Here is an 18795-nt window from a genome sequence, read left to right as displayed (position 1 = left end):
GTGAGTTAGTGCCAGGTCCCGTATACATTTTTACAGCAAATTCGCAGTGCCGAGAAGTACGTTTCGGGCAACCAACCATTCATGTCCACGCTGACAATGTTTCCCGATCCGAGGCTGATATGAAGCAAAAAGTTTCAATCACAATCGTCATACAGATTGTGATGTGGCTTTCTGTACGTGTTGTTAATTTGAAAGGTTTACACCTGATCCTATGCCAAATTTTATGAACTGAGGTGAAAATACTCTTATTTTTACTTCCACCAAATCGGGTTTCAACGAAAAGACACTCCACCGACGATGAGACTATTTTTCTTTGTTGCATTTCTCTATGCTTTAGGTTCTCTCATTAAACTTGTCCTCCCCATTAAAAGTCAAGATTTATGTTGTTGACTGAAAAGGTTGCCTTTTTTTCTCCTATTCTGCCGAGCAACCTCTTGAACTGGTTTTCTCCTGGTAATCTTTTAAATGTCAGTAACCATTCGTTTCGAGGAAAACTCACTTCAACTTGTTTAAATTCTTCTAATAGCTAAACTTTCCGTTCAACAAATCGACTTCGTAACCGTTCGTTGGGCAGCAAAACCCGTCGGGCAGCAAACGGAACGAATAAATCATGCCCCAACGATGATAGCCATTGACGACCAGCGGGATCGAGGGTCAATTGAAAGCGAATAAATCTCTCTTGTTACGCATAGCGGCGATGAGATTGGCAAGCACACGCTCGAAAGCATGGTTCATTTGCCAAGTGTAGATGTAGTTTATTCCAACTCTTGCCCTAAAAAGGACCAGTACGTGTATTGATTTGGCCCAAGCAGACCTGTTTTTCCAAGCGGAAAAAGATACAAATAGCAGGTCAAATAGAAGCCAACAACAACAGAATAGTTACCTCGGATAAAGCTTGTTCGGTTGGAAAAAAATTTAAGAGAGCAGAGTCAACATTCTGTAAATTCGCTTTTATGCAAATGGAAGTTTCTTCGCAAAACTATGTAATCAATTTGCCGAATAGAAGAAATCAATCCAGTCAACATCCAGCCGTAAATGGAAACATCAGCTCCAGTAAACAAATAGAAAAACGCAATTCAATCTGGCTTCGGCTTCGGGTTCGAGTCAGCCGCTCTTAGTGAGAAGAGAAAAAAAAATAAATCGTTTCCTTTTTTCTCCCTTCTGTCGAACCCATCGTCCATCGTCGTCTAGCTGCTATAGGGTACTCGAGGGCACGAATCGACAAATACGTTTTTGTCGGATTGCCCAGCCTCGAAGTTTACTGCTGACGCAGCCGGTTCCGTCCGGACAAAAGGGCAGTGATTGTATCAGTCCCCACCCACGTGGCGGTACGCCCGCAGCTCCCAGGACATTAATTAAAGCCAAGTGCTACTCGCTGCTGCCTGCTTACTGTGAGAGTTTGCCAGGAGGCTGAATCTCATTATCTTCGCTGGTTGCTGCCGAGTGCGCTGAGCTGTGCTCCTGCAAAACCAGTGCGCTGTGGGGCAAAACGCGGAAAAGTTTTGAAGTAGAATACTTCTCTCAGGAAGTTCGGCTACATAGGGATGTGAAATGAAAATCTAAAACCGAAAAAAGTGAAAAATATGTCCAATTTCAAATGCGAATAAATCGGTTAGTATTCGATGGATTTCCTTCGTTCTTGCAGCAATAGATTGGAAAATCTTCTAAGATTTTTCCCAAAAGAAGATAAATGTAATTTTATTATTCACACTATTGTGCTATTTAATAGTCAAGCCTTGTCAAAACGAAAAATTCGACCTCTGATTGGTCGTTATATGTTGCTTCCCAAGCACGGTCGACAGAATCATATACCTTGCAATTGAAAACATGCTATTTGGCCTATATAAGAGCCTGTTTCAGCCGAAGCCGCTCATAACAGTTCTAGACAGCGACAACAGCAGTCGTCCTTCCTTAGCAGCAGCACTAGCCCTGTGGTTGGTCACCACGTCTCAGGAGTAGCGCGGTTCTTCTCAGCGTGTGTCGCCAGACTGCCATTATTCCCCCGTGTTGGGGCAGCATGAAGATTGCCATCAGGAAATCTAGTTTTGAAAATCAAAATGCCTTTTCTAAGGAAAATAAACAAGTCATTGAAAGTTAATAAATTTTGACAACGCAAGCAAGCATTCGTCGCGCCCGTGTAATTCACTGAATGTGTAATAGCTTCCACAGTGCATGATGTCCGTGTATCCTAATTCCCCCACTGTTAGGGAAGCTCAAAGGTTGCGATCAGCAACCGATTTTGAACCGCAAAATGCCTTTTTCAAGGCGAATAAACAAGTAATTGAAGGTTTATAATTTGCTGGCATCAACACAAGCAGACATTCTGTGCGGGATGCAATCAAATTCTGTTGTAGTTGTCTAATTTTTACTTAATTTAGTTAACCGCCCACTGTAAAGGCTGCGATTAGCATAACCGACTTTGAATTCACAAAGACAGTTAGGTCGACTATGCAGAGCTAATATGAAGTCGATTCAATCAATCAGCATGAACAGAATTTCGTCGTCTCCCAGTTGCCAAGTTGCAACATGATGCAACACGCAGCAGCGAGCAAACGAAATCGCTAGATGTTACAAACCGTAATAAGATACGGGTTAAAACCGTTGCGTGTGTAAGAGCACCATTGGTGTTTATTCGCTGGATACAAAAATCAAATGCGGATTGTGGAATAATTCGTCTAAAGAACATTAGAAAATGTTAAAACTGAACTGAAAGGCGCGGCCTATTACGTAGCACCCTTCGGCTATAAAAGAGTGTTTCTGCGAAAACTAGCTACATTCATTAGTCGGAAGGTGAACTGGATGAACCGTCCACAACGTTGACAGCAGTAGCAGCAGATATCGGCACTCAGCAGTAACAGACCATAGCAGCGGGTCGCGCCTGTGGCTGCCTTCAAATTAAACACTTGCCCTGTGGTTGGTCACCACGTTTCAGAAGCAGCGCAGTTCTTCTCAGTGTGTGTTGCCGGACTGCCATTATTTCCCCACTGTTGAGGCAACCTGAAGATTGCCATCAGGAAATCCAATTTTGGAAATCAAAATGCCTTTTTCAAGGCAAATAAACAAGTCATTAAAAGTTAATAATTTTTGACAACGCAAGCAAGCATTCTGTGTTGGATCCTAGCAATTTAAATCTGTCGCACCCGTCTAATTTACTGAATGTGAAATAGCTTCCACAGTGCATGTTGTCCGTGTATCCTAATTCCCCCACTGTTAGAGCAGCTCAAAGGTTGTGATCAGCAACCGATTTTGAACCGCAAAATGCCTTTTTCAAGGCAAATAAACAAGTAATTGAAGGTTTATAATTTGCTGGCATCAACGCAAGCAAACATTCTGTGCGGGATGCAATCAAATTCTGTTGTAGTTGTCTAATTTTTACTTTATTGAGTTAACTCCCCACTGTAGGGGCAGCGCCAAGGCTAGTGATAAGCATAACCGACTTTGAATAACAAACTGCCCTGTTAGAACGCGTTCACAAAGACAGTTAGGCCTCTGCCATGGTGAACGCGAACGCGAGCGATGGGGCGAGAAACTTGCCGTAGGAAAATAAACAACTCTCTTTACGGCTGTTCGGCATTCTGGATTTTGGCAATCAAAACTTCTGCTGGCTGTCTGATTTTCAGTGAGAAAACAGCCTTCAACTTTGTTGTCAGAGTGCCTGACTACGGTTTGGTAATACTGTTTGAGTTAAATGTTTACAAAATTTTACAATATTCCTCTTTCTCCCATTCAATAAAACAGGTAATACGATGCCTTCGTCATACGCAAGTTCACCATAACTCCCGCTTTCGTCGTAACACAGAGATGCAATCAGCGTCATATCCGATTTTAAATTCAACAACAAACTGTCATTTTTAGGACAACCAAACAAATGAATTGAAGATTTAATATTTTCTCGTTCTGAGCTTTAACCAAAAGTTAATTATCTTAATTTGAATTCACATGTACATATACTCTGACTGTTGAAACTTGCTGCGCCGTGAAGAGTTTGTTCTTTTCCTGTTCAGTGAGGTCGTATTCATATGTGTAAACTGAAATTGAATAGTACTTCAACTTCATTTGCACAGAATTTTCAATACTGCCAATGAGCGGTCAACATTTATTTGATAGGAAAAATGACTGACACGCAAGCAGCCGGGTTATCTTTCTTGTAAAAGTATTCTACTTCAACCTTGCGGTCGTGGCTTTGCATACAACCTTCCTGTGATTTTTTTATTTGTGCGCTTCGCTCTATATTTTGCATGCTACAATAAATGTGCAATTTTTCAATAGAATCCTCTACTAGAGACCATATCCAGGCATAACGATGCACAGGAAAATCTTTACTAGAAATTTTCTTTATTTTTTTGCGATAATTACTGAGTTCAATTTGTAATTAAATTACGAAACTGGAACTTTGATTACTCTAGCGCAAAAAAATGCTACTAGTTTTTGACCTAATTCATAACCGATTTGGCCCACAGTGTGTGTTAGTTGCCCAGTTAGGGCCATTTGGTAAGTAGCTCCATCGAGAGCACTTGATGTACCGAAAGGGTAGGCGTGTAGGCCTCTGCGTTGTTTGCTTATCAGAGCGAAACCTTTTTCACTTTGGAAAGCCCTTTTGAACAGTCATTCATTGGTTGGTTCGCGAAAGCAGGCCACAGCTGACTGCTTGTCTGTATTTTTTGCTACTCTTTCAGCACTAAAAGCAATCAATTTGAACTGCACTAAAGTGGCTTCATGATTGAGTCTCACCACGCACTCTTCACTTTTGAAATCAACATATGCTGTGATTGCTCACCTTGCAGTCCTGGAGAGTGATCTTACTACGGAGATAGATGAAATCTCCAGAGTGACCAACAATTTCTAAACATCTGCGGTACGTAAAATTCATACCAGAGCAATTCTTCTTGGGTTCAGGTCATAGCTATTACTTTTTTTTTTCTTATTTGATCAAGTTTCACTAGGGCCACATTCCTAAAACAATCTCAAAGAAACTGAATTTTTGTTTCATGGAAAGTTTTCAATTAAGTAGTAAGTAGTAAGAGCAGTCAGCAGTAAGAGCTACCAATGGCCAACTTCGAATTTTTATGTAAAAAAGACTCGGAAATATTTACCTGTCAAAACGCTGTTTTATGTTAGCATCACCACAGCAATCTCCACAAGGATTTCTGCATAAAATGCAGTTTATGGAGTTCTCCTAATAGACATATAAGTTTCGAAGCCAATCGTAGTATGAAATATCAGTAGAAAATAACTTTTATTATGAAAACATTAACTTGAAAAAATTCTGTTTAGGGGTAAAATACACAAACATCTTAAGCAAAAACTAGCACGACTCTCGCTCTGAACAGACTTATTCAATCATTTTAATTGAATTATTATATTATTATCTAAACACTAGTTGAGCATTCCCGGCGATGCTCGGGATCAAAGGTTTCAAAGATAGATTTTTTTTTTATATTTCATTGCTGCATTAGTTCAACTCACTTCAAAAATATAATTTACATCTTATACTTCCATCATCATCACGTCTTCGTCAGTGGTTTTCTTCGGACCTCTTTTGCATAAGATTGCGCCAGTAAAACTACCGAAGGAAACCACTGACGAAGACGTTCGTTACCCTGCTTCAATATTCTGAGAACGCGCAGAACGGAAATACCCATATTGGATTGTTTTTTGTGATTTTGAGCTGATTTACAGAAACTGGAAGTCACCATTTTGGATTTCAAAGTGACGTATGGAGTTCCACTATCGAAAGTATTGAAATTGTTGGCCAAATATCACTTTAGAAGTCATAAATTTGCATGTTTCATGTAGTTTTGTGAATAATATATCAAATTTAGTAATCAGATACTTGGTATTTTTCTTCAAATGTCTTTTCTGAACGTTGACAAACATTTTAATGAAAAAAAAAATTGTGTCATCGCTATAAAATGACGTATGGAGGTCCACTTTCGAAAGTATTGAAATTGTTGGCCATATATCACTTTAGGTTATTTTCCTGAAACCGGAAGTCGCCATTTTTTAATCCACAAAACTTTGTAGAAAAGAAGAAAATAAAAGATTTTTAATGCTTAAACTGCCTCTTAATCGATATTCAAACAAATGAATCGTAACCTTTCCTGCAGCTAAATGTGAGTTCTAGTTTGGATTAACGCAAAAAAAGTAAAACAGTAAGATTAAGAGCTGAATGACCTTCTGGTTAAAAGCTCTCTAATAAAAATCAAATACAAATTCAAAAGTACAAAAGTAAATCGAATGGCGTAAAATGTAACTATTCACAAAACTACGAAAACATCATAAATGTAAAATGTTCATGCTCGAGACATGGGTTATTCTGCAAAAAAAATTGTAGATGAAAGAACAACGAACATTTTATTGCAAAAAAAAAAAATCATTGAATTTTGATTCCGAGGCGAATTGCGCATAAAAAGTCAAAGTTTCGCATGTAATCGTATAGAAACGTATAAATTAAAAAAAAAAATTTGGTGATTTTCTGAATTCTGTATGCTGTATGTGGTCCCCGTGGCTCTGTGGTTAGCGATGTGGATTGGCTCCCACACGGTTAAGCTATCGGGTTCGATCCCCGATCAGGTCGAGAATCTTTTCGAACTGCAATTTTTCTCGACTCAGCTCTGGGGCACGGTGTATCGTTGTTCTTATCCTACAACATGCAAAATGTGCTAAACAATATCGATAACGAATTTTCTCAACTAATTGATCGAGAGCGCTATTAGAAGGCTGCAATATTGTTGTGCTGTATACAGAAAATCATCTTCAAACATACATTTTATATTTTAACATAAACAAACATTTTAATGAAAAAAGAATCACATGTCATCGCTTTAAATTTTGATTTAGAGGCAAATCCAGCATAAAAAGTCATAATTTTGCATGTTTCACGCAGTTTTGTGAATAATATCTCAAGTTTTAGTAATCATATACATTTAATTTTTCCTCAAATGTCTTTCCTGAACGTTAACAAACATTTTAGTGAAAAAAAAATCATATGTCAACGCTTTGAATTTTGATTTAGAGGCAAATTTAGCACAGAAAGCCATAATTTTGCGTGTTTTCAGTAGTTTCGTGAATAATATCTTAAGTTTTAAAATGTGAATAAAAGTGAATAAAATCTCAAGTTTTAGTAAACAGATACTTGTTACTTTTCTTCAAATGTCTTTCCTGAACGTTAACAAACATTTTATGGTAAAAAAAAATAACATGTCATCGCTTCATATTTTAATTTAGAGGCAAATTCAGCAGAAAAAGTCATAATTTTGCATGTTTCACGTAGTTTTGTGAATAATATCTCAAGTTTTAGTAATCATATACTATTTATTTTTCCTCAAATGTCTTTCCTGAACATTAAAAAACGTTTTAATGAAAAAAGAATCACATGTCATGGCTTTAAATTTTGTTTTAGAGGCAAATTCAGCATGAAAAGTCATAATTTTGCAAGTTTTACGTAGTTTTGTTAATAAAATCTCAAGTTTTAGTAAACAGATACTTGTTACTTTCCTTCAAATGTCTTTCCTAAACGTTTACAAACATTTCAATGTAAAAAAAATCACATGTCATCGCTTGAAATTTTGATTTAGAGGCAAATTCAGCATATTTTTGCTTGTTTTACGTAGTTATGTGAATAAAATCTCAAGTTTTAGTAATCAGATACTAATTATTTTTCCTCACATGTCTTTTCTGAACGTTAACAAACATTTCAGTATAAAAAATCATATGTCAACGCTTTGAATTTTGATTTGACGCAAATATAGCACAGAAAGTCATAATTTTGCGTGTTTTACGTAGTTTCGCGAATAATATCTCAAGTTTTAGTGATTAGATACCTATTATTTTTTCTCAAATATTTTTCTTAAATATCAACGAACATTTTAATGAAAAAAGAATCACATGTCATCGCTTTGAATTTTGATTTGGAGACGAATTAAGTATAAAAAGTCACAATTTTGCATGTTTTACGTAGTTTTGTGAATAATATCTTAAGTTTTAGTGATCAGATACTAATTATTTTTTCTCTAATGTCGAACATTTGAGTGAAAAAAGAATCATATGTCATCGCTTTGAATTTTGATTTAGAGGCAAGTTTAGCACAGAAAGTCATAATTTTGCATGTTTTACGTAGTTTTGTGAATAATATCTCAAGTTTTAGTAATTAGATAACTATTTTTTTATAACTAATGTCTTTCCTGAACATCAGCGAACATTTTCATGTTAAAAAACCTACATGTCACCGCTTATTATTTTTGATTTAGAACGATTCAAAATGATGATGATTACTGTACACCACAGAGACTGAGGGAATAATATCAATAAGATCAAGCGTTACGGAATTCCATTTTTATATAGTAGATATAAAAATGCAGCTCTGTCTGTCTGTCTGTCTGTCTGTCTGTCTGTCTGATTCATATAGGCTTGGAATCAGACTACCAAACCGATCGGCGTGAAATTTTGTATATAGGGGTTTTAGGGGCCGGTAAAGATAGTTCGAGACCCCTCCCTCTTCTGCAAGGGAGGGTTCCCATACAAATGAAACACAAATTTCTGCACATCTCGAAAACTAACCAAGCAAATGGAACCAAATTTGGCATGTGGATGTGTTTAGGAGTAACAAATATGTCCATGTTGATGGTAGGTGAATGTTTTTCGGTGTAACAAACATGTCCATAATGTTTCGACACCCTTCCTTCTTCTGGCATATCTCCAAATACCATTTCGAAATCCAAGATGGCGACTTCCAGTCTCTGAAAAAAAAAAGCGGCAAATGACCAAATACCACCCAATATGGGTATTTCCGAGATTGTTATGATGCACTGAAGCCACAAATCGACCTCAGACAACATTTTGAATTGTAAGATGGCGACTTCCGGTGTCTGGAAAACAGCCGAAATTGACTAAATACAACCCAATATGGGTGTTTCTTTAACCAGATTGACGCTCAGAGGCCAGAAATTGTTTCCAAATGCCATTTTGAAATCCAAGATGGCGACTTCCGGTTTCTGCAAAACAGCGGCATATTACCAAATACCACCCAATATGGGTATTTCCGGAATTGCTATGATGCACTGAAGGCACAAATCGACATCAGACAATATTTTGAATTGTAAGATGGCGACTTCCGGTGTCCGGAATACCACCCAATATGAATATCTCTGGAACGAGAATGAAGCTGAAAATTGACCTCAGACACCATAATGAAATGTAAGATGGCAACTTCTGGTTTCTAAAAAACAGCCAAAAATGGCCGATTTTCATACAATATGAGTATTAGACTGGGACACGGTTACATGAGAAAAAAGCGATGGTGTTATTTTTTCGCTCCCATGCACCTTTCGTGTTCCTTATCGGTCCTATAATAACTGTGTAACTTTTCAGATCGATCGGTGAAACGCCCGATTTGCGCCCGATTTTTAAAGCTTCCATACGATTTCATATGGGAAAAACCACTTTTTCATAACTTTTTCGAGGTCATGTACAAAATCCAAAAGTCGAGGATGTTGCTATTCCGATAAAACCAATCATTTTTGAACGATATAATCCAATCGCACAAATCAATGAATTTGAAATGTTTAAAATTCTTAAATTCAACACTAAAATAAGCGGGACGAAGTTTGCCGGGTCAGCTAGGTTAAAATATAAGTTAAAATGTTTGCTTATCACATGTTAAAGGCTCAGTTCAAGTTTTGTGTAATAGGCAAACCGCGCTGGGGCATTTTTCACCACTGATTATGGGGTATTTCCAAAAATATTACATCGTTTTTTAACTCTTCTGGTATTTTATTCTACTTGTTATGATAAAAACAAGTTGCTCCAAACTATGTTTGACTATTGCCTTTTTTCTGCTTTGGTGCTACATTCCGATTCGGAATTCGACCTTCTGTTTATTATACACAGACCTCGCAGCCAACTGTTAAGTGTACAGGACAATTGCAGGGCTAGCGCTACGATCCTACTGACACTAACAGTCTCTCCCGATCTAATTTTTGAAGACAAAATTATGCGTGAATTTATTCGGCATTCATTTTTAGCTGCACTCCAATTTCTAATGCACTTCTACCTACTTGTAATGTGAGTCCGGATAATCGAATCATTATTTTTTTCACAAATTTGTCTTGAACGAACGTAAAATAATTATTTTCTTTCATCTTGTTGAATGATGCAGTGGCGCAACCAGAAATCATTTCTATGGAATAAGGGTGAATTCATGAGAAGCAAAAAAAAATTTTGACACTGATTAGTTTCACTTAACTCGGATATGTCCCAAACATGCAAAGGACAGAAATGGTAACAAAAGTGCTGAAAAAGATAGTAAAGATAAACTTTCAGAATAAATAATAAAAACAAACAACAAAACAAATCATTACGGATTATCGAATCTAAAATTCCAGATAATCGGGTCTTCGGATAATCGAGTCCGACCTGTACAACAATTCTAAGATAAAAAATAGGATTTAGGTGCTTTAATTTTGCTTAAAATAGCAGAGATTGGAAACTAGCTAAAAAACTTAGTTCCGATTTTTTAGCAACAATCTACACACATTAATTTCTGCTCTGTCCGATCACCATAAACTCGGAAACTACTACATAACGCACCAGTTTGGTGCCCAATGGCTATTATTTCCCCAAAATACTCACACATGTGTCTTTTAATGATGAATTTCTTCGCTTTTCTCATAGAAACCCAGGCTTAATACAGTTCTCATATAAAAAGTGTGTCAAAATGACTAGAATACTCAAAAAAACTGTACAATGTGCAGTAGCTCTGGTCAACATGTAATTATTCATTTATTTTATAAAAGCTTTAATGATTAACTGACTTGGAAATAATACAAAAAACTGTGGTTAGTCTAGCTTTGACACTTTTGAAATTTATAATACTATGAATATTTTAATTTATTTCACTAACTTCTGTCAACTTTTACCTAAAAACGGTCAAAATTAAAATTGGGGCAGAATGCACCATGAACAGCTTGCAGGAGACTGCTTGATAACTTAAAGCATTTTCCATTGGTTTTGATTTTACTTCTGAGACTTCGAACGCATCTCACTTCGCGTGCTGATTCCTGGTAGTGGCATAATAGCATTCTGCTTTGGAGCATATTGACCTCTGTTGTGGTGCGTCTTGGTCTCGGGTTTGGTGGCAATAGTAATTTTCACCAGTAATAACAGTGAAATCAAGTATTTTAGAATTAACTTCGTCATAAACATGCATTACATAGATCCTACAATCATCTCGCACATTCAATGTCGCTTAAAAACTATAAGAAGCGCGGTAAATTATGTAAATGCTTAACTAGTGCGTCTGTTCAACCCTCCCCTACAGGGGTTTGAGGGGCCGGGAAAGGTGACTTAGATAGTTCCAGACCCCTCCCATAATAATAAAATTCTGAATTTCTACACATCTCGTGAACTAATCCAGTGAATGAAACCGAATTTGGCATTATGATGCTTTTAGAGGTAACAAATATGTTCATGGTGTTTTGAAACCCCTCCCTCTTCGGTAAGGGAGGGATTCCATACAAATGAAACACAAATTTCTGCACATTTCGAGAACTAATAGAGTTACTTGAACGAAATTTGCCATGTAAAATTTTTTAAAGGCAAATAATGTTTCCATAGTGGATACACATCCCACTATCTTCTGGAAAGAAAGAGTCCCACACAAATAAGACATTCCAAGGAAAATAAAATAAAGAAATACTTTTGACGTAGGACTACGTCTAACCGCACTATACCGAGATACATTCTGCGAAAACTTAAACCAAGTTGTAACGTTGAAATGATAGACTTCAAACGGTAATACTGATGTAACCACATGATGGATTACAATAATCAGTTTGTCGTTGGATTGATAAAATGATGGACAATTTTGTGAATCCTCAATTATCATTATCATTTCATTGTTAAACAGTGAAAATTTCATAAAAGTTTCAAGGTCGAATTTTCACGAACAATGTACCAATCACATGCGAGCACGCCTGGCACAGACTTCCTGAGTAGAGTAGACACTGCATTCTGTGATATCCTGTATAGCAGTGGCAAAAAAAATTGACAGAACCCCCCCGAGCCAACAGTTCAACAAATGTTCGCTTCCATGAGTCTAGACTATTTCAATGTCTTGAAGGTGAACCTTTTTCGGAAAGTTCGTAATCACCTCCATAGTGGAGACCAGACCAGACAGTTTTACGTTCTGCTGTTTGAATATTATTTAAACTGGTGTCTTGAAGGAAAACATGCTGGCACAGGCAACAGTACTGCATCGAGCAATGTATGAGTAGAGTGTGGTCACTTGTCGTCTATCAGTGCAGTAGAACTCGATATTCATTTGTGTGCGGCCAAGCCAAGTGAAGACTACATTGCCGCTGTCGATGCACAGTGGGGCACGACACGGCAGAATTTTCTTGTTGCCTAGATTGAACCATGCCAAAAATGAACGGTTCTCTTGTCAAGACTTTTTTTCATAGATATTTCCACTAATGAACTAGTTTTAGTTCCAAGTCGTTTGAGGTGTCACTTTATGAATTAAGGCTGACGACCTAGATACTTGATATTACTACCCGAGTAATTAGAGGCTTTGTACTGCTTAGATCATGATCATTATATTACCGGCACATGTTTCGGTCATATCCCAGAAACCGTTTTACCGATTGCGGCCATCCGATTCGGCAACATAAAGTACCGAAATACCCTTCTTTTGGAGGATGTTGAGCTTAAATTCGTTGAAATAATCAAGAAAACTAAGAAATGTGATCAGACATGTGTGCCAAAATGGAACCATGCCAAAAGTGAAACGAGCTCAAATCCAACAGAGCCTCAAAGGGAATAATAAAACTACTGTACTGCCCCTGTTTACATAGTTGACGTAAGAGCCAAAATGACCAAAATGCACTTTTTCGTTGATTCAGCTTCCTTTCCCTAAGATACATACACTACGAACGAAAAGAAAACTTTTTTGTTCTAAAACTTTTGAGAAATATTGGAAAAACGTTTTGGCGTAACTGCCAATTGGTTGCAAAAACTGGCGTCACTCCATACAAGGTGCAATTGTCTATGTTAAGTCGATTTACCCGACTGTCTAACTACTGTCTGTTTGTCTAAGTTAAGTCGTTTAATTCGACGAATATTCCATGGAAAGGGGAAAAAGAGAAAGGGGGATTGAGTTCTTGTATTGTATAACAATATTTTTACAAAAACTCAGCCTCAGAAAGGTCTAAAGTCACCGTGTCCTTTCCCCCTACTAGTGGATATTTGCATCAGATGAAATAATTAAAACGTGTGTGTAAATTACGGTGGGTAAATTCAATCGATTTTCCGGAACGTTTTTATGGTTCTATTTGGGGCCCCAAACAATCCTGACACTATCGGAAGTGGATTGATCGATAGCTCTCTAGGAAGAAACATGCGAAAAAGTTTTCCTATACTAATTTACATACAAATTCATGTACATGCATATGTAATGCACCAATCAGAGGCACGAGTAATCCATATTCGGCAGGTTCAGCATTGTCTGGGGGTCTAAATTGAACCAAAAAAAGTTTTTTTTTGGCTCTGTTCAGTCAAGTTTGCATTTTTCCTTGTAACAATTACCCACCTTAGCGTAAATATAAGTCTTTGTGCATTCTGTTTTTGTGTGTATGTGTGTGTGTTTATATGTGTGTTTGTGCGTTTTTGTCTTATTGAAACTGCCGATGGACCATAACTGACGTTTGACCGAAACACGATTGATAAAACTGAATCAACTGCGAGGCAGAGTGGGAAGTAGTCCAGTTTTTACGCCAATCTATGCGAACAATCTGCGAGAAAAATGCATGTTTATTCGCATAAACTAGCGTAGCGGTTTTTCTGGATCAATTACCACGGGAAGACTCGTTTAATCCATGGGGCCTCTATTCAAACATCAATCTTCATTAAATTGACAGACTAATTTGTTAAAATTGTATCTCAATATAATTATTTGTGTTAAAATAACAAAAACGCGTTTTTCTCGCAATGATGATGTTGGTTGTTACGTCAACTATGTGGAAAGGGGCAGTGTAGTCCTACGTCAACTATGCGGTCGTATCTTGGATACCACCCTCCTACTATTTTTAGGATATCCTTTCCGATTTCGCTGAAACTTTGCACAGTTGTTCCCAGTTGATAAAGAGGTCATTCTACACTATCAGTTCTTCATGTAGACTCAAGGCTGCTGTTTCAGAAGGGCCTATCCAAAAATGTGACTGATGAATAAAATATTTTGTACCAGAAAAAGACTTGATTGATTGAAATGGTGTCTTCAGCAAAGCTGTAGGTAATAAAATTGCGAATCTAAAATAAATATATATACCGTATAAATATTTTTTTTTCTGGGCCAAACATTCTAAACTGTCACAAAATCTAAATATCTCCCAACTTGAAGCCGCAAATCCGCAATCCCAGAGATTGCGGGTTCAAGTCCCGCCAGGATACGGTATATTTTTCCAAATCTATATCATATTTCCAGTTCGCTTATTTTTCGCTTTCCCTACTGCACACATTGTCTCCTCAATGAACTTGAATGTTAACGGGTAAAAGCCGTTGTTAAAAATAAAAATTTAGTTCGAATAATAAGTTAAACTCTGGCGTGTAGTTATAGCAGCTTTTTGGCTGGGATATAATAAAGGTAGGTATGAGGTTGGGCACGACTTCTACTGCTCGCCGCGGAAGAACTTTAAAAAAAGCGGTTCACGGCAATCGCTGTACAGCCGCCATTTTGTAAAAAAATAGTAATGATTTTTTTTTTTCTATTCTCCGAAAGTTGCTCAATCCAATGATATATTATTTATATACCTCACATCTCAAATGTTCTTTAAAAAATCTCTAAAAAAGCCTTGTTTTTTGATCATTTGGTAGATATTACCACTTAATGAACTTTAACGTATTACTTGGAGAGTAATAAAAAATATTTTCCTTCGTGTAACAAATCTATTAATTTGCAAGTTATAAAATTCTTCTCCTGTTGAGTAACAACCCTTACTGTCATATAATTTGCACATGTTGCAATATCACGAGGATCTAATAATAACCGTTACAACTTGTGGCAAAACTTTTACTCACTACTTGACATGGTAAACGAAAAATTTTCCTCATCTCTAGTCGATTTACAACACACACTGTCGTGACTTAAATGAATTAGATCGCTGCATCAATACAAACACAGCAGATGATGTCTCGCTTACACATGCAAGGCGGCTCTTGCATGTATGTTCCTCTGCAAAAATGCATACAAGCGCATAACTTCATCACTTTTTGGTTATTGGCATCTTAGCAGTAGCAACAACTATACAACTATGTAATCGACCTTTCGATGGTAAAAAGTGTTCGAAGCAACTGCGGAAACTATCGGATAATAATATCCAAAACTTGAAAGCGATAAAATATTCCAAGTCATCGCAACTAACTTACGAGTTTCGTATTTGTACGTCATGTCGTCTGCATGTAGAGAAACTAGCTCTCTTTACGCGTCTTATTTTTGAAACCGTCTGATAGCGGGAATCGTCGCTGAGTTACGCATATTAGATTTTAATAGGGGCAGTATCAAATGGATTGATTATGTTACAAAAACAGCGCGTTCAATTTGTATCTCTTAGCGATAATTTATAACAATAACAGAAAAAACACCCAAAAGAAAAATCTGAGTGAAAATGACAAAATATTCAAAAGGCCATAACTTTTTTGGTTTTCATTTTACCATTACCCAATTTTGACAGATAGTAATAAATATTGTCGTCTTCAATGTGTAAAAAATATAGATTTTTAACAGAAGTTATTTTTTTGAGATATTTTAAATTTTGTGACAATTTGAAATATTTGGCCCAGAAAAAAAATTTGCAGTGTTTTTTTTTATTAGAATCGCAATTTTATTACCTACAACTTTGCTGAAGACACCATTTCAATTAAACAAGTCGTCTTTCTGATACAAAATATTTCATTCATCATTCACATTATCAGTTACAGTGAAATCGGAAATGGTCGATCAGAATCGATTTGCGAAGTAGCGTGGACTTGCTCAAATGAATCACACATTTCTGCAAAACTCGAGAACTAATCAAGTAAATGGCCCATATTTGGCATGTGGTACCTCTTCTGACAGGTAGGGCTCTTATACTAATCGAATACAAAATTCCGCATTATTCGGGAATTTTTCAAGCAAATAGCATCAAATTTGACATGTGGAGGTTATTTGTGGTAAGAAAGGTTTCTATGATGGTCCATACTTTGAAGGAAGGTGATGGGGTCCCGCATACAAGTACTCCCATACGAATTGCAATATCTGTATTTCCTGTATATAACCAATTATTTTCGGAAACCATCCCATAATGATCGGGATGATGCACAGGAGCCATGAAACGACTCCAAACGCAATTTTCAAATTTAAGATAAAATTTTCCGGTTTTTGGAAAACAGCCGAACATGGCCAAAATGGGTATTTTTAGAACCAGCATGACGCTCATAGGTCAAAAATTGATTCCCGAGCCATGTTGAAATTCAATATGGCGACTTCCGGTCTCTTAAAAAAAGCCGAAAGTGACCGAATTTCCGGAATCGTAATGATGTATTGAAGCCGCAAATCGATCTCCGACACCGGAACTGTCCAAATACCAACCAATGTCAACATTCCTGGAACCAGAATTACGCTCAGAGGCATTCTGGGGACATTGCATGCCATTTTGAAATACAAGATAAATTCTTCCTGGTGTGCATCTAGTCTTCGACCATGCGTATACAGGGCGCGGCCGTCAACTCGACCTCCTCGATCGACTCGCCGTAGACCTCTAGCATTATGTCGTCTGCAAAGTCGACGATCACAACTCTTACAGGGAACTTAAGTTTCAACACCCCGTCATACATGACATTCCACAGCACCGGTCCCAGGATAGAACCTTGCGGCACTCCTGCGGTAATTGGGATGCACTTCTGACCCTCCTCCGTGTTGTAAACAATCAGCTAAATCTGTATGCTCCGAAAAGGCCATTAATACGAAGATTCATTTTCTTGCTACCTCTTCGCACTGCGTCATATGGACAATATGACCCTATTCGTTTGATGTTAGCTAGCTTCAATGTCGTAGCAGATTAGTTCAATTTCAACATTTTGGTAACATCGTCGAAGCAAATTTTCCGCAGACGATTAGCTAAAGAGTTGAGAATGTTTTTGAAATACATGTTCATTCAATTTTAAATTAAAACAACCAACGTGTTAGATGAGCTAAAAAAATAAACTGCAACAAACATTAACCCTTTTTTGCCAAGGCTACGTCCGCAGTCCAGAGTTGTTCTGGTTGAAGCATTGTAAGGATTTGCATCGACTCTATTAAACGGAGGCCGTACAGATCATTCCGAATTCAAACTTCCTTTATACTGCGATGCACTGCTGGAATGTATGCTGTTTTTGTGGGATGAGTGCAACATGACTCACAAAACATGCACTTGAAGCTCTGGATTTGAGTGGGTTGGGTGGACCTGTAGTGGTGTTGGCTGGAGACTCCCGGTAAACATAACCTGTTGTTATTGCTTGCCTCATCATATCAAGTCTGTGAAGTCTGAGAAGTTTGTTTATAATAAACAGAAGTTCGAGTTCCGAATCGGAATGTAGCACCAAGACTTTGCTTTGCTTTTCATCATTGATAATCTGTTTAATTTTGTAAATTAACTGTGAGGACCAAACATTTTTTAAACCCTTTGAAATGGACTATATTTCCGTGACAGCAAATTTTAAACCAATTCGGCTCTCATTGCATTGTACAGCTCTCCCTGCTCTCCATACGTTTGGTACACAGCCCGACAGCCACTGACGATAACGTTTACAGGCAATGCGAAACAGGCTGTTTATTTTCATCTTCTTACGCCTGTTGGTCCTTTCAAGCTGTCGCTAAAGACAGCATTTACAGCAAATCCTTTACTATATACCCGAGCGGTCTTTAAGATGAATATGATTCACGAGAGTAAGGCTGATGCTATAATGCAAGCGTGGCGTTGCGAAACACGGTTTTTCTCGCGTGGTGAATAATATCAACAATGAGCAAATATATGAAATGATTTGCCTCGTATTAATCATGGCTTCAGCTTAGTAAAGAGGAGAAACGAAGAAGGGCGAGTCCAATATCATCGAACGAACAAAATACATGCACAAGAAAGAGCTGGCATGTGCAGCAGAAGGCTCCTTCGTTGCCTGTGTAAGCTTTAGCTGTATGTGAGCTCTCATGAATAGTTTATTCATGAGGTTGTTAAAGTAAAAAAAAAGAACAGTCGTCAGTATGGTGTCGCGCCGCACTCTTTTTCCGAAGCCTGATTTAGAATATGAGCTGCGTTCAATGAGCATATTTTTCATCTAAACTCGCAAGCTGTACAATTGTGGAGTTCAAAACATAGCTTCACATTTTTTTTAGGTTAAATAGAAGGTTTTAACTTGATTTATAAGTCGTGCTCTATAAGTTTTTCGGAAAACGTGAAATAAAATAGACGGTAGAAAAAGATCGTTCCTTTAAAAAAAAATTTCCGTTGTCACCTTGTTTTGATTTATTAATTGAAACGTAACTCTAGATCGGTCGTTTCGAAACATAGAAAAAAAAACTGTTTTTTACGCAGCAACATTGTAGAACAATCTTCAATTCTATCTACACAGATACGAAAGATATATAACTGATTTCATAGAAAATTTTGGTCACCCTAATTTGTGGTAATATAAATATAATCGTCTCAACATATGTAACCACCTTGTTGGAGAATTTTTTTTAGAATATTACTATCGAGCTCTAGATCTAGATCTTCCCCTAATCTCGTC

General features: G+C 37.3%; 1 protein-coding gene across 2 annotated transcripts in view; it reads right to left on the bottom strand.

Moving 5' to 3' along the window:
- Window positions 1–18795, bottom strand: part of LOC129726804 (SPEG neighbor protein-like) — a 224920-nt gene that overhangs the window by 38452 nt on the left and 167673 nt on the right. The window lies entirely within an intron of this gene.

Source organism: Wyeomyia smithii, chromosome 3, assembly GCF_029784165.1.
Source record: "Wyeomyia smithii strain HCP4-BCI-WySm-NY-G18 chromosome 3, ASM2978416v1, whole genome shotgun sequence".
Taxonomy (NCBI): domain Eukaryota; kingdom Metazoa; phylum Arthropoda; class Insecta; order Diptera; family Culicidae; genus Wyeomyia; species Wyeomyia smithii.
Note: the sequence above shows the minus strand (reverse complement) of the source record. Positions and strands in the feature narration are given on the sequence as shown.